The following is a 23,992-nucleotide window of genomic DNA, read 5'->3' on the forward strand; positions in this document are numbered from 1 at the left end:
TGGAGGACTTTTATTCCCCACCTGGCACAGTGCCTCCATCCCTTATACCACGTGGTAAAGAAGGGGCATGTGTGGGACTGGGGATCAGAGCAGCAAGCTGCCTTTGAGAAGGCAAACATACTAGGGAAGCAGATTAAAGCTCTGGGCATCTCCCAAGCAGGGCTACCATTTGAGTTAGATGTGTCTGCTACTCCAAAAGATATGGATTAGGCACTGTAGCAGAGACAACAAAAGGAGACAGTACCCTTAGGATTTTGGTCTGGAAGGGGGCAGAAACCCGACATACCTCCAGAAAGCAACAGCTCCTAGCAGTGTATACAGCACTCCTCCAGGAGAGCCTCTCATGAAGGAACAGCACATCATGATAAGAACTTCCCTTCCTAGCAAGGATAGGGCTGAGAATTTGTTCCACCGATCCACCTCTGCCATGGCTCAAACTCCCACTTTGACTACGTGGCATGCCTATTTGCAGCAAAAGAGCACCCTGTCTGCCAGCCCACTGTCTCTAGAAGTGCGAGTGGGGTCAAGATATATGGAAAGATATTTGGGTTCACCTACAAGGGCCTGAGGCAGTCCTCGCTGTCTTTCATGTCCCAGCTCATAAGGCACTGATACTCCTTGACAATCAGGAAGCTGATGCCCTAGCTCAGATACGTGTCCTAGCAACTGCCCCTTCAGTAGATACAGAAGATTGGGTGCATAGAAAGAGCAATCACCAGAGTGCCCAGGTGGGATGGCATATTGCCAAGGATGCCACATTGCCCTTGAAATACAATGACGTGGTTAACGTGGTAATAGCATGTCCTGTATGTTCTAAACAATGCCCGAGGCAACTGCCAAAGGAGTCTGGGGTCATCCACCCGAGATCCCAACCAATGAGGGCTTGGCAAATTGATTATATGGGCCCTTTCTCTTCAAATGAAGGTTCTAAACATGACTTGGTTCATGTGGACACCACATCTGGCTTAACCCAAGCTTCCCCCTGTCATTGTGCAAACCAGACTGCCGCCATTAGAGGATTAGAGAATCTGAGTACCATGTACAAATACCCTTGTCAAATAGACAGTGATTGAGGGGTCACATTTCAAAGGTCATGGTGTGCAAGACTAGGCAAAAGAACATGACACTGAATGCAAGCAGCAGGGTTAGTAGAAAGGAAAAATGGAATATTAAAGCAGCAGATTAAATTACTAAGAGGTAAAACCGCCTTGGCCGGGTGGACTAAAGCACTGTCCCAGGCTTTAATACATTTAAATGATCAACCAGTAGGGCCTGTTGCCCCATACGCCAGACTAGAAACCCCAGCCAAGGCACACACAGATGTTGCAGGAGACAGCCATGGTCCCGACTCTCAACCTTGGATCAACAAGCTGTGCTGCTCAGAACACAAGCACCATCACGCCGGGAGAGGCTTTATCTACTGGAGTTTGCAGTGGCACATCCCACTGGGATGGGTGAGTTATCATACCTCTGGGTGAGGGGGAAACTACTCAATCTCCACTGGGATCCCCTTGTTCTGCTGTAAGCTGGACCTGTGGAAACGCACTATACCTGGACTGGAACACGCACATTGAAAGAGGGGAGAAGGTGGAGGTTCTGGCCTGGCATATCTGGCCCCCAGTCCATCTCCTCACACCCAGTGCTGCCCCCCCTCCGCCAATGTGTACGGTGTGCACAAGCAGGTCAAATTCCTAAAGCTGCAGCCACATTAATATCTAAGGATCAGGCCAGAGGTGTAATTCTTCTAGAAGGGGAAGACCTTCCCATACAAGTCCCTACTAAATATCTGTCTTTTCAGCCTTAGACTTCTGCTGTTTCTGTGGTGTCTGGTCATGAGATGGGCACCTGATGGAAACACCTATCTACAGTGGGCTCACTCATATGCCCAACAAAGACATCAATCCAGCTGTTGGTTGTGTGGGCAGCTGCCCCTCTCTAGCTCATCAGGATTGCCATGGTGGCATCACCACTCAAGGGAGGGGATTGGAAGGCCCTAAAGCAGTACATTAGGGAAGAACAAACTAAGACTAGTACTCTGAATTCATCAGATATTACCAATACTGACCCAGAAACCTGGACTGTGGCATACACTATCAATAACATTGGGTATGGCTATTCTTTTTCTGTCCATCAAACACAGGCAGCTTGTCAAACTGCTGACCGGAAGGGTCCTAAAAATATTGCCATCAGGGGCTGGCCCGGTGGCGTAGCAGTTAAGTTCCTGCACTCCGCTTCAGCGGCCCAGGGTTTGCCGGTTTGGATACTGGGTGCAGACCTACTCACCGCTTATCAAGCCATGCTGTGGCGGGTGGTCACAGATGCTAGCCCAGGGCCAATCTTCCTGAGCAAAAAGAGGAGGATTGGCAATAGATGTTAGCTCATGGCTCATCTTCCTCATCAAAAAAAAAAAAAAAACTACTACCATCAGAGCCAGATTTGGGATGGGTTCAATGTGACTTACCTCGGGTTTCACTCTTGTGCACCCCTTTGTTGGGAACCAAAAAACCACTCTAAATAGAACCAACACAATTGTACCAGGGATATGGAGTGGATATCTCCAGAACTGTGTAGTTGTTCTGTCACATTGAAGGACAGCCCATGGTTTGTCACTGACTGGTCGCATCACCCAGGTGTTTATAGGATAACCCTGAATGGGACCGAATGGTTGGGTGGCATAGATCTTTGGGTGTGGCTTCTACCTGGGTGGTTAGGTCCCTACACCCTAGGCTTTCTGTGGAGAAAACCTGCCCCACAAGTTGCCAATCTCCCTTCCCTTAAGACCAGGTGGGCACATTCTGTTTTCCATTAGTGCTGCCATCTTTGTTCCCTCTGTTGGCCTGGAGGACGTCATAGCACACATAGAAGCCCTTACTAAATTCACCCAGCAAGCCTTAAATGATAGCCAACAAAGCCTGTCCTTACTGAACACTGAAATATCTCTACTGAGAAAAGTTGTCCTCCAAAATAGAATGGCCTCGGGCATTATTACTGCCTCACAAGAAGGCACCTGTGCCATTATCCAAACAGAATGTTGTGTGTTCACGCCTGATGAATCTGCTAATGTATCATCTTTATTAAATCACATAAAAACACAAGTGAGGGGCCGGCCGGTGGCGCAAGCGGTTAAGTGCGTGCGCTCCGCTGCGGCGGCCGGGGGTTTGCCAGTTTGGAACCCCGGGCGCGCACCAACGCACTGCTTGGCAAGCCATGCTGTGGCGGCGTCCCATATAAAGTGGAGGAAGTTGGGCACGGATGTTAGCCCAGGTCCGGTCTTCCCCAGCAAAAAAAGAGGAGGATTGGCAGATGTTAGCACAGGGCTGATCTCCCCCGCCCCGCCACCCCCCCCCCCACCACAAAACACCACAAAACCACAAGTGAATGCTCTGAGTGATTTAACCCCCAGCCTAGGGGACTTAATAAATCGGTGGTCCGGATCATGGGGCTCTTGGTGAAAAAAATTGTTACTTATTCTGGAAATCATTATCTTGATCTGTGTTTTCTCTTGCACATGCATCTATTGCTGCTGAGGTATCTGCCTCCAGTGCAGCGGGATATCTGCCAAAGGAGCCTCCTCCGTGTTAGTGAACCCCTTGCTGACCGCTCAGGACCATTGCAGAGGAGGGGTGCATACAAGATTATAAGAGCTGGATACAAGAGGTGGAGTGTTGGAGGAGTCATCAAGAGGACTCCTGAGGACAGATGTTTTACACAGGAATAATATTTAAGTATTTTAAAAAGAAAAACAATCTGTGAATAGAAATAACTCTACAAAAATTAGCAACCAAATAAATCTGAAATTGAAATAACTGTTAATTTAACAGAAAAGAAGTCAATATATTATGGGATTGATCTTGGTCCTGTCCCAAAACACCTTTCAGACTCTGGGTGTTGAAAGTACCAACTTCCTGAATTAATAGCTAGTAGATTTTTATCTTCAATGATAATATTTTATGTTTATGTGGCTTTTTCTTACATTGTCACACTTTATTATTATTCAGACTAAATGGAGAATTTCCTATGCTTGAAGTCAGGCTATATGCTAAAGAATATAAAAGAAATAAGCATACTGGTCAGAGTATGCTAGTTAAACTCCCAGATCCATTTCTTCTTCTTCCTTAGAAATAAGAACACTGAATTTGAGCTAGACACAGACCACATAGCTAAGAGTCTATTTTTCTCATCTCATTTGCAGCTTAGTGTGAATAGGCGACTAAGTTTTTGTCAATGAGATTTAAGTGATAGTGTGGAAAATTCCTCCCGTAAAGGGAGGAGACATGCTCTTCTTTATCCCTCCCTATATCCTAATGCCTGGAATACATTTGTGAAGGCTGGAGCTTTAGCAATCATTTTAGACCATGAGGAAAAAGACCACAACCATGACCATCTTATCCTTCACTGTATTTCAACACTTAACACAAGACATAGCATATAATAGATATACCATAAATATTTACTGACTAAATGAATAAATATGATTTCTTTGATCATACTCTCTACTTCCTCTATTTTCGTCTTGGAGACACTTGGGACAACTATATTCTAAGGAAGTAGCTATAATCATAGAAGTATTAAAGGTCCACATTTGCACAGTCCTATGCCATGCCATAAATCATCTCTAGCCATTTACACAAGTAAACAGTTTTATAAAGCTGTAGGATTGTTTCGAAGTCCCCGTTGTAGTTCTTGGGAGAGTCACTGAATATAAGGCTTCACCATAGCGTAAGGAACTCGTGCAAGAGAATTTATATCACTGGGTCGATACCAGGTAAGAGATACATAAGGTAAGGACTAGATTCTTCCAATGCCCAACAATTTCAACAAGCTGAGTTGGGGAAAGGAAGCAGGGGACCTATAGAGACATTAAGTGTGATTGGAGCCAGAAGGTGAGGGAAGCTTAATCTGAGGAGGGAACTGAGGTCTATGCTGGGGTGGGCCTCAGGGTGGGGCTCTGGGTCCACGGCTGTTGCATACGCATTAGCTTTACCCCGAGGGTTCTTACTGGTGTCATTCAGTCACTGGTAATTCCTGCGATTTCGTGACGACTTTAGTTAAAAGTGCATTTTGGTAGTAGGTGTCTCTGGTCATCATGTTATTGCTTTGAGGTGTTTGTTGTTGTTAGTGCTGTTCAGTCGATTCTGACTCCCAGTGACCCTGTGCACAGCAGAGCGGAACCCTGCCTTGTCTTTTTATGCCATCTTCTCACCCTCCAGTGCCATATCAGACAATGCTCTGCTGCTATTTGTGGGGTTTTTGTGGCCAATTTTTTGGAAGTGGGTGGCCAGGTCCTTCTTCTTAGTCTGTCTTAGTCTGGAAGCTCTGCTGTAACCTGTCCACCATGGGTGACCCAGCTGGGATCTGAAATACCAGGGGTGTAGCTTTCAGCATCACAGCAACACGCAGCTGCCACAGGATGACAACGGACAGACGGGTGATGTGCTTCCCTGACAGGGAAATGAACCTGGGGCATGGCGGTGACAGCACTGAATCTTATCCACTAGACCACCCCAGGGCTGGCTGCTTTAAGGTGTAAACTATATTAAAGCTTTTGAGATATCAATACATTATATGGTTATTTAGTAAATTTCCAAATGATCATATAGAATATCCTAAACTCACAAACTTCCAAAATTCATTAACAAATTGCTCAGGCAAATTAACATTAGTGAAGTATCAAAAAGGTTTCATGGCAATCTTTATACAAAGTAATAGCATATTGTTTCTGCCTAACTGATTTGAAAGATAGTGCTCAGCAATGTCCAATAAAATATCTTGAAATATTATGCATACTCAGTCTTACTGGGTTCCAGATGGACTCATTGCCTAATCTTTATAAAAGATGGATTTTTGGTATGTGTTTAATGGTGGTAGCTTTTGTAGTATCTAATGCCGAGATTTCAAGAGAGAAATTTGGTGCTGGAAATATTTACTATAGTGCTGGCACAGAAACCAAGAGCTATTAGACTTTAATGCTTTTTTCCCTAAACTTTTTATAGCCTTTCATTTTTAATCGCTGCCAATCTGCTGATTTTATTTTAAATAGATACTTCAAGACTGTGCTTTGTCAAAACAGACAGATGTATCATTAAATTCCCTCCCAAATTACACATTAGGAATGTCTTTGTTTCATGTGCTATGGAGGTATTTAAATTTGTTATAATCTGGAGTAAAAAGGAGACCAGAGAGCTGATTTGCAGAGCAAAAAGCTCTATAATTTAGAACTGATTGTTCTGATTGCATACGGCTGTGTGAAATGCGTGTTAGCCAAAGTGAGGGTGGCCGTGGTTATGAGTGCTCATGCTCACAGGACATTGTGGTTCGATTTTGTTGCAAGAGGCTACAGAAGAGTCCACACTAGAAGTCTCTGGGGTTGCTTTTCCGGTTTATGAATCATCTCTTTAGAGAAAGGGGTGAGGCATAATTTCAACGGGTAATTCTCAAATGTTCCTTTTCAGTTGGGTTATGCAGCAGCTTCCTGTTGCTGCTGCAACAAATCACCACATATTGAGTGGCTTAAAACAACACAAATTTAGTATCTTACAGTTCTGGAGGTCAGAGTCTGAAATGGGTCTTACTGGGCTAAAATTAAGGTGTCAACAGAGCTGCATTCCATCTGGAGGCTTCAGGGAAGAATCGTTTCCTTGCGGTTTCCAGTTTCTAAAGGACGCCTGCATTCCTTGACTCACGATCCTTCCTCCATCTTCAAAACCAGCAGTGTAGCATCTTCAAACTTTCTCTTACTCTGACCTTCCTGCCTCCATCTTTCACTTGTAAGAACTCTTGTGATTACATAGAACCCACCAAGAAAATACAGAGCAGTCTCCCCATCCCAAGATCCTTAACTTAGTCACATCTGCAAAGTCCGTTTGCCATAGGTTTCATTCTCACAGGTTCCAGGGATGAGGACATGGACATCTTTGGGGGAGCCATTGTGCCTTCTGCAGATTATTTATCTAATGAAAGGGCGTTAAGCAACTTGTGTGTGTAAGCCCTTTTCTAAAGGGATTACCTTTCAGCCGGACAACTCTGTCTGGAAAGCCATCTTTTTACCAAATAAGTCTAGTTAATAGTTTTAGTAAATGAAAAGAAAGAGAGATTATCTTGAGAAGAGGAGCCCATCCTCCTATAAGAGAAGCATCTAAGTAAATTGGAGCTCTATGCGAACTAGATGCATATCTTTGCCCGGTGCACCCACCCCATGATACACAGGACAGGATGCCTCGAGATCGTCTTCAGTGACCTTTTATTCTCTCATCCCATAAAGAAAATTCAAATCCTTAATCTCAGAATTGGGAGAGAAAACGTTCAAAGGAAGAATACCTGGTATTCCAAGGTTATCATGTTCGCATTACAGTTCACCTGGGTCAAAGACTGAGGTTAAAAAGACAAGTTGGAATCTTCAGAAAAGGCATCTCTGGATGGAAACATATGAAAACTAGCATTGGAGGCTCACGTAGTGGGGATGATGGAGAAATTCCCGTCAACTCTGGCAGCTGCCATGTTCTGTGAGTGATGTGGGTTACCGAGTTGTATGAAGTGACTGTTCCTCTCAGAGTAAGCCCCTCTACCGAGGGGGACCTAGTTGGTGTGAATGATGGAGAAATGGCAGAAGAAAGGCAAGCCCTGCCTGTTATGTACAGCCTGTCATTGGAGAAGCCTGTGCATTGTTATTAGTAAGCCTTCCTAAATCCTGAAAATGTTCCTTTTGCTTCTAAAACTGTCCCTGCTTTTGAGACTAAATGATCCTTCTGTTCCTTTCACTGCCTCCAGGGTGCATTTAAACCTCCCTTTACTAGGTGAAGTTTGTCATGTGTTGGCCGCTTGGTTGTTGCTGAGCTGAGCGATGTCCCATTGGGTTTCTGAGGCTCCTCAATCAATTGCTCACTAGAGCTCCCTTGATGCCACTGAGTTAGGTTTTCTCTTTACCCACTAGGAAGAGATATACATATTTACATTTCTTCCAAGTTCTTTGGACCTCTTCAACCCAAAGAAGGATCTGTGCAGGCCTCCCTGGACATTTCCATCATCAGAGTCACTTTCACTTCCTCTCAGGGACAGGTCCTGGCACCTGATGCCAACGTGTGTTGCAGACAGTGGTAGATCTTCTACTTCTAAGGTAGTTTTGTCTCTGCTTTTCCTTTTCTCCTGTCAAGTCAAGAAAAAGGAATTGATGCTTTTTCCAGAACCTCTTTTTCCCCATGTAAAGTATTGATCATTACTGTTCAAAACTTTTTGAGTTAATTTTTCTATTCTTCCAACCTTCATTTATTGAGGGTCTACTACATACAAGGCTCTGTGCTTGGAATTCATAAGGATTCTATATCCGACTCTAAGAAATAAGTAGCATGAACACACAGAAAGGAGAGAACACAGATTCTCTCTGAGATTCTAGCCCTGGGTTTGTCATGATGTTGCCAACACACTGTGACCTTGAGTAAATCTCATCCTCTCTCAGGAACTCTGCTTTCTCCATTGTGAAAGAGGGTGGTGCTGGTGGATCCCCAGGGTCACTCCAGCTCTGGATTCAAATGAGTGTAAGGCCAAGGGTGCGGCTCTTTGGGCCTGCCCTGTTTCAGCTAGTGATGGGAAATCTTAGGAGGAGGGGGGATGGAAAGATTCCTTCTAAAAGCTGAATCACTTTAAGGGGAACACTCCCTTTATTTCTCCAAGATAAAAGCTTTCCCCTCTTTTAGTATAATGCCAGGAATCAGAGATGAAACCTGTTTAAAATAAACCCAAGGCAAACAAATGAAATGCTTAGTTATTACAAAAACAGGATAGTAGCAATTTTTAGAAAATTAACCAACTTTTTTTAAATTAGAAAGGTAGCATATACTCACTGTCAAAAATTTAGAAAATAATAAAAAGCAAAGGGGGAGGGATAAAATTTAGCAATAATCCCACTGTCCAGAGGTATCCACTGTCAACATTCTAGTGTGCTTCCATAGTCTTATAGTTTTTTATAGTCCTGCCATGGACTGAATGTTTGTGCCTCCCTCCCCAAATTTATATGTTGAAGCCTAAGCCCCAATGTGATGGTGTTAGGAGGTGGGGGCTTTTGGGAAGTGATTGGATCATGAGGGTGGAGCCCTCACGAATGGGATCAGTGCCCTTATAAAAGAGGCCCCAGAGAGCTCCCCACCCCTCCCACCATGTGAGAACACAGGGAGAGGATGGCCATCTATGAATGAGGAAGCTGGTCCCACCAGACACGAATCAGGTAGCACCTTGGGCTTGAACTTCCCAGCCACCAGAACCGTGCAAAATGAATTTCTATTGTTTGTAAGCCGCCCAGTCTATGGCTGTCTGTTATAGCAGGCCGAATGGACCAAGACAAGTCCCAGCTAAAATTGAGAATACTTTCCATATAATATGTCTTTTCTTTTCTTTTACATAACACTGTGTTGTCAACAATTATAAAATAATATATATCCATTTTTATAATTTTGGAAACTACTTAATAATATAAAGAAGAAAAAATAATCACCTTGATCTTCACCTTAATTCTCAGATAGTGGTGAATCTTTCTCTCTTTGCCACATTGTGCTTTGTGCTTTATTGTTCTCAAAGATCTCGTTTGAGACTCAGCGCTATTTTCAGGCAGCACTGTTTCATCAGAGAGGCGTGACATGTTCCTCTTTAAGCACAGGTAAAACAGCATGTGGCTCCTGCCCCGTGGACACTTCCTTGGCTGGCACAGTGATTAACCTGGCATCAATTACACTAAGTGCTATTTAAGCAGGGAAGATGTGCAGCCTGGAAATTAAATCATTATCCCTAAATGAAGGCCATCGTGAAAGAGTTAAGACACCTTTTAGACACAAATGCGCTTTCTTCTCTGTCTTTCTGCTTGACACAGAGATCTGGTGAATTCATCCAAGTTCGGCTGAGTTGGTCAGGTGGCTATTTGAAGAGGCACGGTCACAGGACCACCTTTCCTTGCAAGAGAAGTTTCTAGTACTTTGTGCTGAGGCAATGGGTGCCATGCTGTTCAGGGTTCATAGAGAATTCGCTCTCCCCCCAAAAAACACATTTATGGTGCGTATTATTTGTACTTCTTATTAAGCACCGTGTGCGTGTGTGTGTGCGTATGTGTATAAATATGTGCCCGCGAACACTTGTGAGAGTTCATAGACGCATAGGCATTTTTAAGTACATTAGCTCAAGTTATACAAGTATAGAAGGAATTTTAAATGGATTTGAAGTCAGAATGCATTTGCTTTTTGTGCTTGATATATGCATCAATCTGGCTAAGTATGTCATTCAATTTACCATCGTCATCTATTTACTCATATTTATGGAGGGCACGCTGTGTGATGGGCACTCTACCAGGCACTGGGGCCACAGCAGGGAGCAAATAGACCACCCTCTGCTCTCCCAGAATTTATGATCCAGTGGAGAGAGGCAAACAAAAAGCAAAGAAAGAAATAAAATAGACGTTAATGACTAGTTGGGAGAGACAAAAAGGAGGAGAGATGATACAGCAGGGGGATAGGGAGTGTGTATGAACATCGGAGGGTGTTGGTGGGGAAGGGTTGGAGAGTGGCTATTCCAAATCATGTGGTTAGGGAAGGCCTGACTGCAGGTGACAAATCACGTACACTATAAACATGAGTGATAAGGAGGGATGTGAGTGGAGACCTATAGAACATGAGGAAGGGAGTCACGTAGCTGTCTGGAGGAAGAACGATGTAGGCAGAGGGATCAGTATGTGCAAAGTCCCTGCGGGAGATACACACTTGATGTATCTGAGGAAAGGCAAGGAGGCCAGAATGGCTAGAATATGAGAAGTGAGGGGAAAATGGGAAGAGGTGAGGTCAGAGGAATCAGGGTGTTCTGATACCATGCTCCTCAACTTTAGTAACATTTCTTCCAGATGCTATGTGTGTATCATTTCATTCCTACTTTGTGCTTTGATTCCTGGGGAAAACTGTACCAGAGAAAGTCTAGCCAAATGGACTGGTGGTCATTAGTTCTTCTATTTTGGTCATCTGAGTGGGTGTATTAGCGTGTTCATTTTCCATTGCTGCATAACAAATAACCACAAATTTGGCAGCTTACTACAATGCCTGTTTATCATCTACAATTTCTGTGGGTCAGAAGTCCAGGCGTGAATTAACTAGAGCCTCTATTCTGGGTCTCACAAGCCAAAATCAAGATGTTGACTGGTCTAGGTTCTTATCTGGAGGCTCTAGGGAAAAATCTGCTTCCAAACATTCAGATGGTTGGCCAAATTAGTTCCCTTCAGTTGGAGGACTGAGGTCTTCCTTTCCTTGCTGGCTGTCAGCCAGGGGCCACTCTCAGTTTCTAGAGTTCCCTACAGTTCCCTGCCACATGGCACCCTCTAACTTCAAAGCCAGCCATAGAGAATCTTCCTCACATCAGCTGCCTCTCACACTTCCAATCTCTTATGCCAAGAAGGGCTCAGTACCTTTCAAGGGCTCATCTGACTAGGTCAGGTCCACCAAGGAAAGTCTCTGTATCTTAAAGTCAACAGATTAAGGAAAGTAATTACATCTGCAAAATCCTTTCATAGCAGCACCCAGATTAGTGTTTCCTTGAATTTCTGGGAGAAGGTGTGTATAGAAGAGGGACCAGGAATCTTGGAGGCCATCTTAGAGTTCTGTGTACCACAGTGGGAAAACCTACAACTGGAACACACTGTGTGTAGGAGGGGAAGGTTTGTGGCACACTCAGGCTTTTATCATCCAAATTTATGTTGGTTAAGGATGAGGAGAATGGGAGTTTTAACAGTTATAACCTTGAATCACCACTGACGGAGGCGTGGGAAATAGAAAGAGGAAGTTTACATTTGTTGGACATGATCATGGCTATCCTCCTAGAAAATGTGAGCACTGTATGACCAGGGAGGGTGAGAGACAGAAGGGGTAGGAGCTGAAGATCAGGGGATCAGGAACACAGAATTGTGTGCAGCCTGCACAGTGGGGTTCATCCTCAGGGGCAGCAGGGGTAAAGCAAGTGAGGAAAATGAGGTTCAAAGAATCATCACGTGGGAAGAGATGTGGCCAGGATGCCAACCCAGACCTTCCCAAAGCCTCAGGTGGGTCCACTAAACCAATGGTATTCAAAGTGTGGCCCATGAACTCACAGCATCAGTATTACCTGGGAGCTTGTTGGACATGAAGAATCTTGGGTCTCACCTCAAAACTCCTGAATCAGAATCTGCATGTTATCAAGATCCACAGGTGACTTGTCTGTGTGTTAAAGTTGGAGGAGCCCTGCTCTACCTAATTGCCCCTGAGGATGAGACTTATTGTTGAGGCTTCTCAACAATCTGGTGAAAGTTCTGCATCCAAGGAAACCCCCGGAGTCTTGGGCAAATGAGGACAGTTGGTTGCCCAGCCTTCCGTCATCCAAGGCACGGTGTTACAGTTGTAAACACCTCCTAGAGGTCACCTCTCTGCCCTGTGCCATTCCCTGCGGGGCTCCCACTGTCACCAGGGGATTCCCACATAAGGCTCCTCACAAGAGGTGAGCTATAGAAAGTGATTTGAGGTCCTTTGGGATGAAAGGACTTCTTGCAAATATCCAACCAGAATGATGACCATTGCTAGCATAAACTTGTAGAGTGCGTGTCAGATATGAGGACTCAGGAGGCAGGACTCATTCTGCCCAAGTCGATCAAGCAGAAAGGTTCTCCCGGGTCGGCCCCGTGGCTTAGCGGTTGAGTGCGCACGCGCTCCGCTGCTGGCGGCCCAGGTTCGGATCCCGGGCGTGCACCGGGGCACCGCTTCTCTGGCCATGCTGAGGTCGTGTCCCACGTACAGCAACTAGAAGGATGTGCAGCTATGACGTACAACTATCTACTGGGGCTTTGGGGGGGGGGGAATAAAAAATAAATAAATAAATAAATAAATAAATAAATAAAATAAAATAAAATAAAAAAAGAAAGGTTCTCCCCAAGAAGCCCTGTGGGAGCCAGCCAGACCGGAAGGAGCCATCAATCTTGTGAGCTGCTTCTCTAGCTCTTCAGAAATAATGAGTCTGTCCAATGAGGTGTGACTAAATGGCTTGAAGTTATAAAGCTGAGTGCCGACTGAGGGCCCAGCCCCACTAAACAAACCTGCCAACGGCTTCCACACAAACCCCTCAAACAAGATGCATGGCCAGGCCACTTGGGAATCTCCTCGCAGCTCCTCCCTATCCCAGGATGACGTGTTGGGCATCTAGTATGCTGAGATAATAATAAAAACAGTTACAAAGTAATGGGGGTGGATGAAGGGCCAGGTAGAGTGCTATATCTGTTTTACTCTACTTTTTCTTGTAAGCTTCACAACAATTCTAGGCAGTAGCTTATTTCACATACAGGGAAACTGGGTTTCAAAAATGAAAATCATTTGCCAGTATTCTCACCTGGCTATTTCTGACTCCGAACCCACGTTCTTAACATCTGTCTAATCTGAATTTGCCTTGACCATCCTCTACCCACTACAGAAGTGATCGACACAGGGGTGCATTTTCCAGCAGAGGGGAATTTGCAGGCATCCCACCTGAGAGCATAGCCCAGCACACCAAACCTTAAAAGTAGTTCTGTGCTAGAGGTGGCAATGAGTAGGAAATTTGTTTAAAAATTTGAAAGATCTATAATTAACAATGTTCCTAGTATACAATCAACAATTATGTGAGGGCATGCTAGGTTTAATAAATACAAGAATGACAATATCCAGCATTTTAAAATATGTAATAGTTTACTTGCACATACTATATTCATTTATCTTCACATCAACTTTGTGGTGTACCCAGAAGAGATATTATTGTTACAGTAATGGAAACTGAGGCCGAAAAGTGAAATTGGACTTGCCCAAAGTCATATAGCTAGGATGTGGTCAAAACCCAACCCTATGTATCCTGACTCCACATTCTGTGCTCTTTCCAGGAGACCACAACTGTGGCAACAAATACACTGCATGTGGCAGCGTATCCAGTTCACAGCTCACTGTCATAGAGGAAAGTACTATGGGGAACTAGGCATGATAGTTGGCATAATATGTGGCAGACTCAAGTGATCTTTGAATTTATGAATTCCATCCATGTAACAGCACTTAGAGCTTAAAGGTGTGTTCCCATATATTATCTCATCATACACAGCAATCTTGTGAGACATAGGGCAGTACTGAAGCCACTGGCCACAGTGGACTATCGAGCACTTGAAACGTGGGTAGCCCACGTTGAGATGTGTTGTAAGTATAAAATCCACACTAAGTTTCAAGGACACAGTACAAAAGAAAATGTAAACTATCTCTTTAATAAGTTTTTATATTGACTACCTGTTGAAATAATTATACTTTTTATATGTTGGGTAAAATAAAATATATTGTTAAAATTATTTTCAGCTGTTTCCTTTTACTTTTTGATGTGGCTACTAGAAACTGTAAGATCACATAAGCAGCTTGCCTTTACATCCCTTAGACTTGCCTCAAGTCCATAGTCAGATAGATCAGGGTGAAGATGTAAAAGAAGGCCCCCCGGTCTCTTTCCAGTTAGAGCGCTGATGAGAGCGGCACCTTTATCCAATGACTGACTCTGTATGGCTTCAAATGTGGGTCCCTGTGGAACAGTGCTTCTCAGATTTCAGTTGCACACAGAACACTCGCAGGTCTTCTTAAAATGCCTGCTCTGATTCAGTAGATCTGAGGGTGGGACCCGAGATTCTTTATTTGTAACAAGCTCCCAGGTGATGCTGATGCTGCTGGTCCATGTACCTACTCTGAAGACCAAGAATCTCTAGAACATGAGCAGAAACCAGTAATTTGGGCAGGAGGCTTTCAATGCTTCTCAAATCATGCCATGAACACAGTAACTGAGGCAGAAGGTCACCCCTGCTGTTGAACACCCCTGTTCAACATGCGTCAAGCATCGAAGTAGATGAGGGGAACAAGCTTGTGTGGGGGGATCTGCAAATATTGTAACCCAAAGCTGATGGGAGGAGTGGAAGGAGTGAGGTGTGTGTTGTGTGTATGTGTGGGGGTGGGCAGGAAGGTCTTGACAAGGTGTGCTGTCAGAGCCAGGAGTGCCTTTTTAAAAACTAGGTTATTTGTGTGTCAACAGCCCTCTGAATTCTGGCTGTACAATTACTGTTTTAAACTATTTTCCTGCCGACATAGAGCAGGAAGATTTCTTTTTAATGACTGTATGTTATTTTCCCAAATGAGGCTTCAGATGAGAAGCTTGTTGGGGAAAGGGTTTGACTGAACCAAACAGCAAATAGAAGCTCTGATAACCTCTCTTGTCCATTCAGTTAAAAATGTCTCTAAAGTCAGACTGGAATTCCTCTCTGTGTTAGTTCTGGCTAAAGTCAGTTAAGCAAACTCAGGTATTTTTCTCTCACAACAACCCCTGAGTATTAACCTAGGACAGTCTAAATTCTCCTTTTCTTTATCTTTTTCCTTTCCCCTTCTCCTCTCCTCTCCCCCTTTTCCCTCCCCTTCTTCCCCTCCTCTCCTTTTCTTATCATTTCTCTGCAATCTCCTTGGCATTCAGCTGCTTGTTTCAGGGGCTTGTTTTTGTGCAGGAGGCCCTGGGATTGGACGAATCTCAGCGGAGTATTTGTGTGAGCTCTTAAGAACTGAAGTGAACTCCTCGGAGGAGAGTGCCTCTTTATCTTGATGTCTTCTTCAGTGCAGTGGAATCTGGAGAGCAGCTATGGGAACTTTCACGGTTCTTGTGGTGCTGGAGCCTCCTCCAAGGAGACATTCTTTAATATCAAGCGGGCATTCTTCCCAGGGAAATCATCTCAGCCAAATTACAGGCATTTTCCCTCTTAGCATTAAGTTATTATTGTTTTTCAGTCTCTTGCTTCTTCTTAAATCCAATATTATCTTGTAGACATCCAGGCAACTGAGCCTTTATTTTGCAATTTGCAGAACATTCTGGTAAGATCTTGATGTAGAATTCATAATCACTTTATAAGCCAGATTGTTAGGATGGCAAAAGCTGATGTTTTCAAACAAAAACCAAGAAGCCAATAGATTACATTTGAGGAGAAGCTGGATAGTGGGAAGTAGAGTGCAGTGTGGCTTTTGAGGATAGAAGGCTGTGTCTGTGTTCTCGCATGCTCTATTTTTTAAATACACTTTATTTTTTAGAGCAGTTTTAGGTTTACAGCAGTATTGAGCAGAAGGTTCTGTGATTTCCATTTACCCCCTGCTCCCATACATGCACAGCCTCCCCCATTATCAATATCCCCCACCAGAGTGATACATTTGTTACAATTGATGAACCAACATTGACACATCATCATCACCCAGAGTCCATAGTTTACATTAGGGGTCACTCTTGGTGCTGAACATTCTAAGGCTTTAGACAAATATATGATGACATGTATCCACCATTATAGTATCATACAGAGAATTTCCACTGCCCTAAAAAATCTCTGCTTCATCTATTCATCCCTCCCTCTCCCCCAACCCCTCCAACCCACTGATCTCTTTACTGTCTCTATAGTTTTGTCTTTTTCGGAATGTCATATGGTTGGAATCATACAGTATGTAGCCTTTTCAGATAGCTTGTTTCACTTAGTAATAGGCATTTAAGTTTCCTCCATGTCTTTTTGTGGCTCGATATTCATTTCTTTTTAGTGCTGAATAATATTCCATTGTCTGGATATATCATACTTTATTTATTCTCTCACATAGTGTTGGACATCTTGGTTGCTTCCAAGCTTTGGCAACTATGAATAAAGCTGCTATAAACATCTGTATGCACATTTTCATGTGGACGTAAGTTTTCAGCTCCTTTAGATAAATACTAAAGATTGTGATTGCTGGATTGTACGGTTAGGACTATGTTTAGTTTCGTAAGAAACCACCAAACTGTCTTCCAAAATGGCTATACCATTTTGTGTTCTCACCAGCAATGAACCAGAGTTTCTGTTGCTCCACATCCTCACCAGCATTCGGTGTTGTCTGTGTTTTGGATTTTGGCCATTCCAACAGGTATGTAGTGGTATCTCGTTGTTGTTTTAATTTGAATTTCCCTGATGGCATGTGATGTGAATCATCTTTTCATATGCTTGTTTGCCATCTGTATATCTTCTTTGGTGAGGTTCCTTTTATGGTTCCATTGTTTTAAAAATAAAGTTTTCTTTGTTGTCTCCTTAGTACAAAAGCAATACATGCTCAAAACTATTCAGCAGTTACCCATCTCACTCGGAGTAAAAGCTGGAAACCTTCCCACGATCAATGAGACACTATGTAATATGGACCCCTGTCACTTTTCCAATCGAATCTCTTTCTATTCTCCCTATTATTCACTTGGCTTCAGGCATATAGTTCCCTCATTCAGGCTAAGCATGTTCATGCCTTTAAGACTACCCCAGGAGAAAGCTCTTCTAATACATATCTCCATGACTCACTATCTCATTTCTTTCAGATCTTTCCTCAAATATCACCTTATCCATGAGGCCTTTCCTGACCACCATACATTAAAGAACTCCCTCCCTACGGTACACTGTCCCCTTTAGTCTGCCTTATACATGTGCATATATATTCCCTATCTCTCTCCTTTTTTTTTTTGGTGAGGAAGATTTGCTCTGAGCTAACATCTGTGCCAATCTTCCTCTATTTTATATGTGGGTAGCCACCAGAACGTGGCTTGACAAGTGGTATAGGTCCACGCTCGGGATCCGTACCCACGAACCTGGGCCGCTGAAGTAGACCACACCGGACTTAACCACTACGCCTTGGGGCTGCCCCCCCCCCTTTACCATAACACTCATCGTCATCTGATACGTTACATTTTTACTTGTTTATGATCTGTCTCTTCTCCCTACAATGTAAGCTCTTTGTACTGCTGAAACAGTGCTAGCAACAAGAAGCATTCAATAAATATTCTTTCTGTGGATGAAGGCATATATTGTTCATGGATTCTTGAGCACGAACTATGCTTTTACAACCGAGATAAGGATGTGGCTTGTTGGGGCTTAGTTTTGGTCAAGAACCAGGAGATCCCAATATTTGCAAACACTCTTTAATCAGAAGCATGTACATTGTGTATCAGTCAGCGTTTGATCGATAAAAACCTCTCTAGTGTTTGAAGTAGGGAAAGGTTGAATAAAGGGAATTGGAGTCTGCGTAAGTGAAGCCTTAGGTTGGAAGGCAGGGGAAGTAAAGGCAAGCCAGATTGCTTTCTAGAAACCAGGAAGAACAGGCTCATAGGAAGCCATCACTATGGCACCAGCTGACTTCTGCATGGAGAAGTGGGTGACTCCCAGCAGGACGCCTGAAAGCATCAGGTAAAATCCCCACCATATCTGTCATCTGCTGATGCTCACATTCTGATCTGCAGCTGCCACTTAGGGAATAAAGGGCTCTTCTCTTCTGTCCTCGAAACCTCAAACAAATGCTTCTCATTGGCCGAATCTAACTGGGCCTACTGGCAAGGGAATCTAGGAACTGTAGTTTTTGAGCTTTGCATCACTGCAGTACAGAGGAGAGCTTAGAAAGGTAGGAAGTTCTGATTTTCAGCAAACATATCTGGCACAGATTGTTCACTCATTGATTAGTGAACCAGTGTAATTTATGGTGGGTGTAGTCTATTCCTGCCAATGGTAAGCCACCTGAAATTTGCAATGGCAAATTTTAAAACTTGAACCTAGGGTAGCTAGGAGTATCCTAGCTAACATCACTAGGTCCACATGCTTCTTCCCTGCCCCAGGTAGTGCTTCCAAATGTGCCAGTGGAAATGACTGTCTAGGAGCATGCTGGACCACTGAATTCTCATCTCCTCAAATTACAGTGTATTTGTTTTCCCTTCACTGGAAAACCCAAGAGATGCTTCCCTCCACCCTCTTGCACTGTCCCCTTCCCTAACAACTATGCTTCTCCCACCTGACAGGTGCTCTGGGAATAACGTTGGCTTCAATTGCTTGCAGGTATGGCTGCAGCCAATGGGCCAGTAGCACCAAACATCCAGATCTCAACTTTTCACTGACAATCCAGACACAGCCTGAGGGGAGAAGGCAGGAAGGCGTGCTGAGCCTCAAGGAAGCCTTCATAATACTCCAGTGGGGTCAGAGCAGGCAAAGTAAATATTGTCCTGACTCCCCATTAGAGCAGAAATGAGGCGGAACGATTCGCTGGCGGGCGATGGCATTGTTGCTGTGGCGCTCACCATCTCTCCTGGTGCAGCAGCAGCAGCCCTGACAGGAATGGATCTTCCAAAGATGGCTCCTATTCCGTTTTGCTCAGATACCTCTGACATATTGGTCTCAGCTAGTTTCGGGCACATCACTGCAAACCAGTGTTCAAAAATAGAACCAGCCTCATCTATGAATTGCTCATAGCCATTTTCCACGGTCCTATTTTGTCATTTTAAAAGGCCTTCAGACAGATACATTCATATAGTCGGCTGGAGATTGTGAAGTCAGGTCAACAAAAGGAAATCTCATGAACTCCTGGGTAATAGAACACTGAGATAGCGCCACTCTTGTTAGCCTGGAGTGGTCCAGTAACAGCTCACAGCATTAGGTGTCATATTTCTCTTCCAACACACCAATACAGCATGCTTCTCTCCTCTCATGGTGACCCTATGAACTTTCACTTCCTCATTTGACATCACAATTGGTCACTTAGAAATACCCTGAAATACTCAAAACCATGGACTTGAATTTTACACAGAATGTCAAATTCCTTCTCTCGCCACAAAAACTGTATTAGAATTCTTTGGATACATCTCTTGGTTAGATGTTTGACTCTTCAGAATCCTATTCAATGTAAGGAAAACAGAAAATTCACAGATAAATAGGTAATACTCGTTCACACTCCCATAATTGCCATCTACACAATCTAAGGATTTCCCTGGAAAAATACCTCCTCTGTGAAATGTGGCCTCTTGATTCAGGAACTGACTTCGATTCCTTCATTATGTCCCCTTGGTAATTGCAGAATCACTTATTTTATGCTCTGTGCTGTACCCCATTCCTCTCTGATTTCACACAAGTGAGGCTCTCATGCTCGACAATCATCAGCCTCCCTATGCCCATCCCAACCCGCAGACTCCTTCCCTATGCTTTCAAATATGCACAAGGCACTTCTATTGGGATATGATGTTTGGTTATGTTGCTAACAATTATCCTTTTTATTTTAACCTCCAGGCTTCCTAACTAAATGATCTCTCACTTATGACTGCATTTCCTGACCCCTTTCCCTGTTCTTAATTCCTCAAAATCCAGGTTTGGCACTTGCAATTTTCCTGAAACGTTATCATTCATTCTTAAAGATCTCTAGTGACTACCCTGTTTCCAAATTCAATAGTTCTTTTGCCATATCATCTCTGACATATTTGCCAAAGTCAACTAACCTGACGCTTAGCAGTAACTGCATAACCCCAAACTCAGTGACATAAAACAACAATCAGATATTATTGCTCACTCATTTTGCAGGTTGTTAGGAGTTCATCTGATATAGGATGAATTTGGCTGGTGCCTCTTTCTTCAGGCTGTGGCTGCTGGGGTGGCTCTGTAGTACACTAGGGTCAGCCGGGGAGGCTCTTCTCCACATTTATTTCATCCTTTTCCCACGATCAGTGAGCAAGCTGGGGCATGTTCTTCTCAAGGTAATGGCACAGACACAGGAAGCTGAACAGAAACATGCAAAGCTTTTTAAGGCCTAGACTTGGCACACTGTTACTTCTTCCCACATGCTATTGGCCAAAACAAGTCACACGGATAAACCCAAAGTCTAGGGGCAGGGAAGTACATTTGCCTGTGTTGAGACTGTAGCAAAGGTGTGGATGTAGGGAGTGGTGGAGAATTGAAGCCATTCATTCAGTTGACCACATCTGAAACCCTCTCCTACTTTGGCTTTTGTGAGTCTGCACTATTCTGAGACTGTTATAAGGTTCTGGTGACCTGTCACTGGATCCTCTTGTAGGAGGAGGTCATTGAGGGGACATGACTGCCAGTTGACCTGCAAGCTGGACCTGGCGATCAGAGGCCTTTCCCCTCCTCCCTTGTCCTTGGAATATATGTTCTGCCCACCGTTCCCACAGGCAGAGCCATTTTCAAGGACACAGCCCAGAGAGAGCAACGTGTTGTTGAAACTATCTGGACTGTATACGTAACTGAAACCAGGTAAAGCCTCTAGGTAAACTTCAAGATTCTGGCTGGCAGATGCAAAGATCTACTTGTTTTGTGGTGCCCAAGCCAAGCCTCGTAAGTAGGTTCCCTTGCTCATTAAACCTGCCACCTACCAATCTAGAGTGGCTGCCTCTTTCTTCAATCTCTCCTTGCCCTCTGTGTATGGGGACTTGTTTATGAACCAGCACCTCTAATTATATAACTCTGGATTTTCAGCAATACACTGTCTCTTGTTCTATGCTCTTCTCTTCATCAATAAGATCCTTAAACTCAATTATTACCTCACTGTTGAAGTATCTCTCAGATCTCTACTTAGGCCTGTTTTCTTATCAGTTTTAGTGTGTTTCCTCTGCTGAGATTTTAATTTGGATAATTCACTATCACTTTAGATTCAACAATTCTAAAAATAATTTATCATCTTTTACCTAAAAGCATCTTTTCTCCCCACTTTCTTTGGCCCTTATCAGTAGTTCCACCATTTCACTCTGGAGTGGTCATTTTTTATTCTCTATCCTTCATACTCCATATCATGTGCCACACTAGGTCTTAACACATTTTCTTAAGAAATAACTCTCCTTTTCTTCCTAACAATGCTTTTGTTTTCCTTACCCACTGCCCTCATCAGTCAAGTTCTGTACTCATCTTTCAACACCCAGCACATAGTCAACTTTGCCGCAAAACAAACTTCTCTGACGTTTCCACATTTCTTTGGTTTTCTTTGCTTTTGAACTCCAAAACTGTTTCTAATCTGTGCTACAAAAATTATCAACATCATCAACTATTAATTTGTCAATTCAGTTCTCTCTAACATGATTCATTTTGTTTAATTGGTATATATCTCTTCTCCCCAGATAGACTGTAACCCAAGGAGGCAACACATCGCATTGAGGGAGTGGAGGATTTAGAGGCAGACAAACCTGGTTTGAGCCATATTTGGCTTATTACCTGTGTGCCTTGAGAAAATTACTGAAACTCATTGAGCATCAGTTTTCTCATCTATAAAAATGGGTCATTTACACTAAAGAATCTTGGGAAGGAAGAAAAGAGATCATGCATGGAAAGCCCTTTGTGCACAGTAAGCTCTCATTAGTATTTTGGTTTCCTCCTCATTTTCCCTTTTTTTGTCTCCCATGCCTTCTTGTTGCTGTTCAATATTATTAGGCTCTATTTGCGTGTTTTCATTCTCTCTCCTTAATTCTAAAGCAAATTCCTCAAGGAAAGGAATCTATGTCTTTTATCTCTTAGTTATCTGTATATATGGAAGATGTAAATCATGTAGCCTGAAAATCTATATCTAATATGAGATAAAAATGCCTTTTTCCTTCAATGGTTCTACAAACGAAGTCCTGCTTGTATTAGCAGAGCCCAGTGAATTGTGAACTAACTGAGGTTTCTGTTAAATGGTTCCAGTTATTCTGTTTTGCAAGACTTTTCTACCCTCTTCAGGAATCCAATCACTGGCTTAGTGGTTAAGTTTGTGTGCTCCGCTTTGGCGGCCCAGGGTTCGCAGTTTCAGATCCTGGGCACAGACCTACGCACCGCTTATCAGGCCATGCTGTGGCGGGTGTCCTGCATATAAAGTAGAGGACGATGGGCACGGATGTTAGCCCAGGGCCAATCTTCCTCAGCAAAAAGAAGAGGCTTGACAGCAGATGTTAGCTCACAGCTAATCTTCCTCACACACACACATACACACAAAAACATTTTCTCAGAAAGTATCTGATATTGGTCATTTCTCACCCAGTGTGAATTTTAGCCTGGGTATTTCTTCTTTAAGGCATCTACCTAATGATTGATTGATTTTGTGTTGATCAATGGCTTTTCTTGTCTTGCAGTGATTATACCTCTCCAGGCCACACCATCCGTAGGTAAGTGGGTACAAAAGATGCCCAACACCCTCATTCTGTTCCACACTGGGATGGAGTAGTGCTCCTTTCTTACTGTTAGCATTTTAAAAAAATGCTCTTCTCCACATGATTTGGATAAAAGCTTCTTGTCTGGTTTGCAGATTTGTAGCTGACACAAAAGTGGGAAAAATAAAGAGAATTCGAAGTGCTATTAGTAGGATAGAACAGACAGAACACTGGAATCAACTAAGAAGGTAAAACCCAAGAGATAAAGGCCTATATTTAGCACCACATAAGCTTGATCTTATATTACACAGAAAAAAAATCCACAAAAACCTAACACAATGGGATTCCGTGTTGGTAAAGGTAGAGAGTCATGAAACTCTAGTCCCATTTTACTTAGCCACATCTGGAGAACGGGGTTAATGCTGCATGACACACCCAGAAAGGTCACTGACAAATTAGGAGCAGTTAGAGGAGGGCAGCCAGGGAATGGAGGGTCTCAAAACCCTTCATGACACGTCGCACAGTCCAGAGAGAGGCTTGAGCTGCCCTGAGTACCAGGAGGTCTGTCTCTCTGGGGAAAGAGTAGCCGTGCTTTATTCCATCCCAGAGGACAGAACCAGCGCTATCCAATACTGGAAGGCCTGCCTTGCAGGGCACTGAGTTTCCTGAAGTTTCAGGCTAGAGCTCAGTGGCCAACTGAAAATGATAGTGACCATTTACCTTTACTCATCACCAGGCACTGGTATAAAAAAGCACTTTTCATACATGCTTTTCCTTTTTTTTTAATTCTCACAACAGCCCTATAAGTTAGGTATTATAATTGTTTCTATTCTACAGAGGAGGAGACTGAGACTCAGAGAATTAGGAGCAGAGCTGGGATTTGAATCCGGGCATTCCAGTCTCATGCTGTCTCTAAAAGGTGTACTGGATGGATTTTCCCTCTGGGGTGTGCATTTAGCTGGTATAGACTCTAAGTTCCCTTCCATCTCTAAGTCTTTTTTGTAGAGATAGCCCTTGTTATAAAAGTAACGGTTGAAAATCCATC

Source organism: Ceratotherium simum, chromosome 15, assembly GCF_057802395.1.
Source record: "Ceratotherium simum simum isolate JZ-2026a chromosome 15, ASM5780239v1, whole genome shotgun sequence".
Classification (NCBI taxonomy): domain Eukaryota; kingdom Metazoa; phylum Chordata; class Mammalia; order Perissodactyla; family Rhinocerotidae; genus Ceratotherium; species Ceratotherium simum.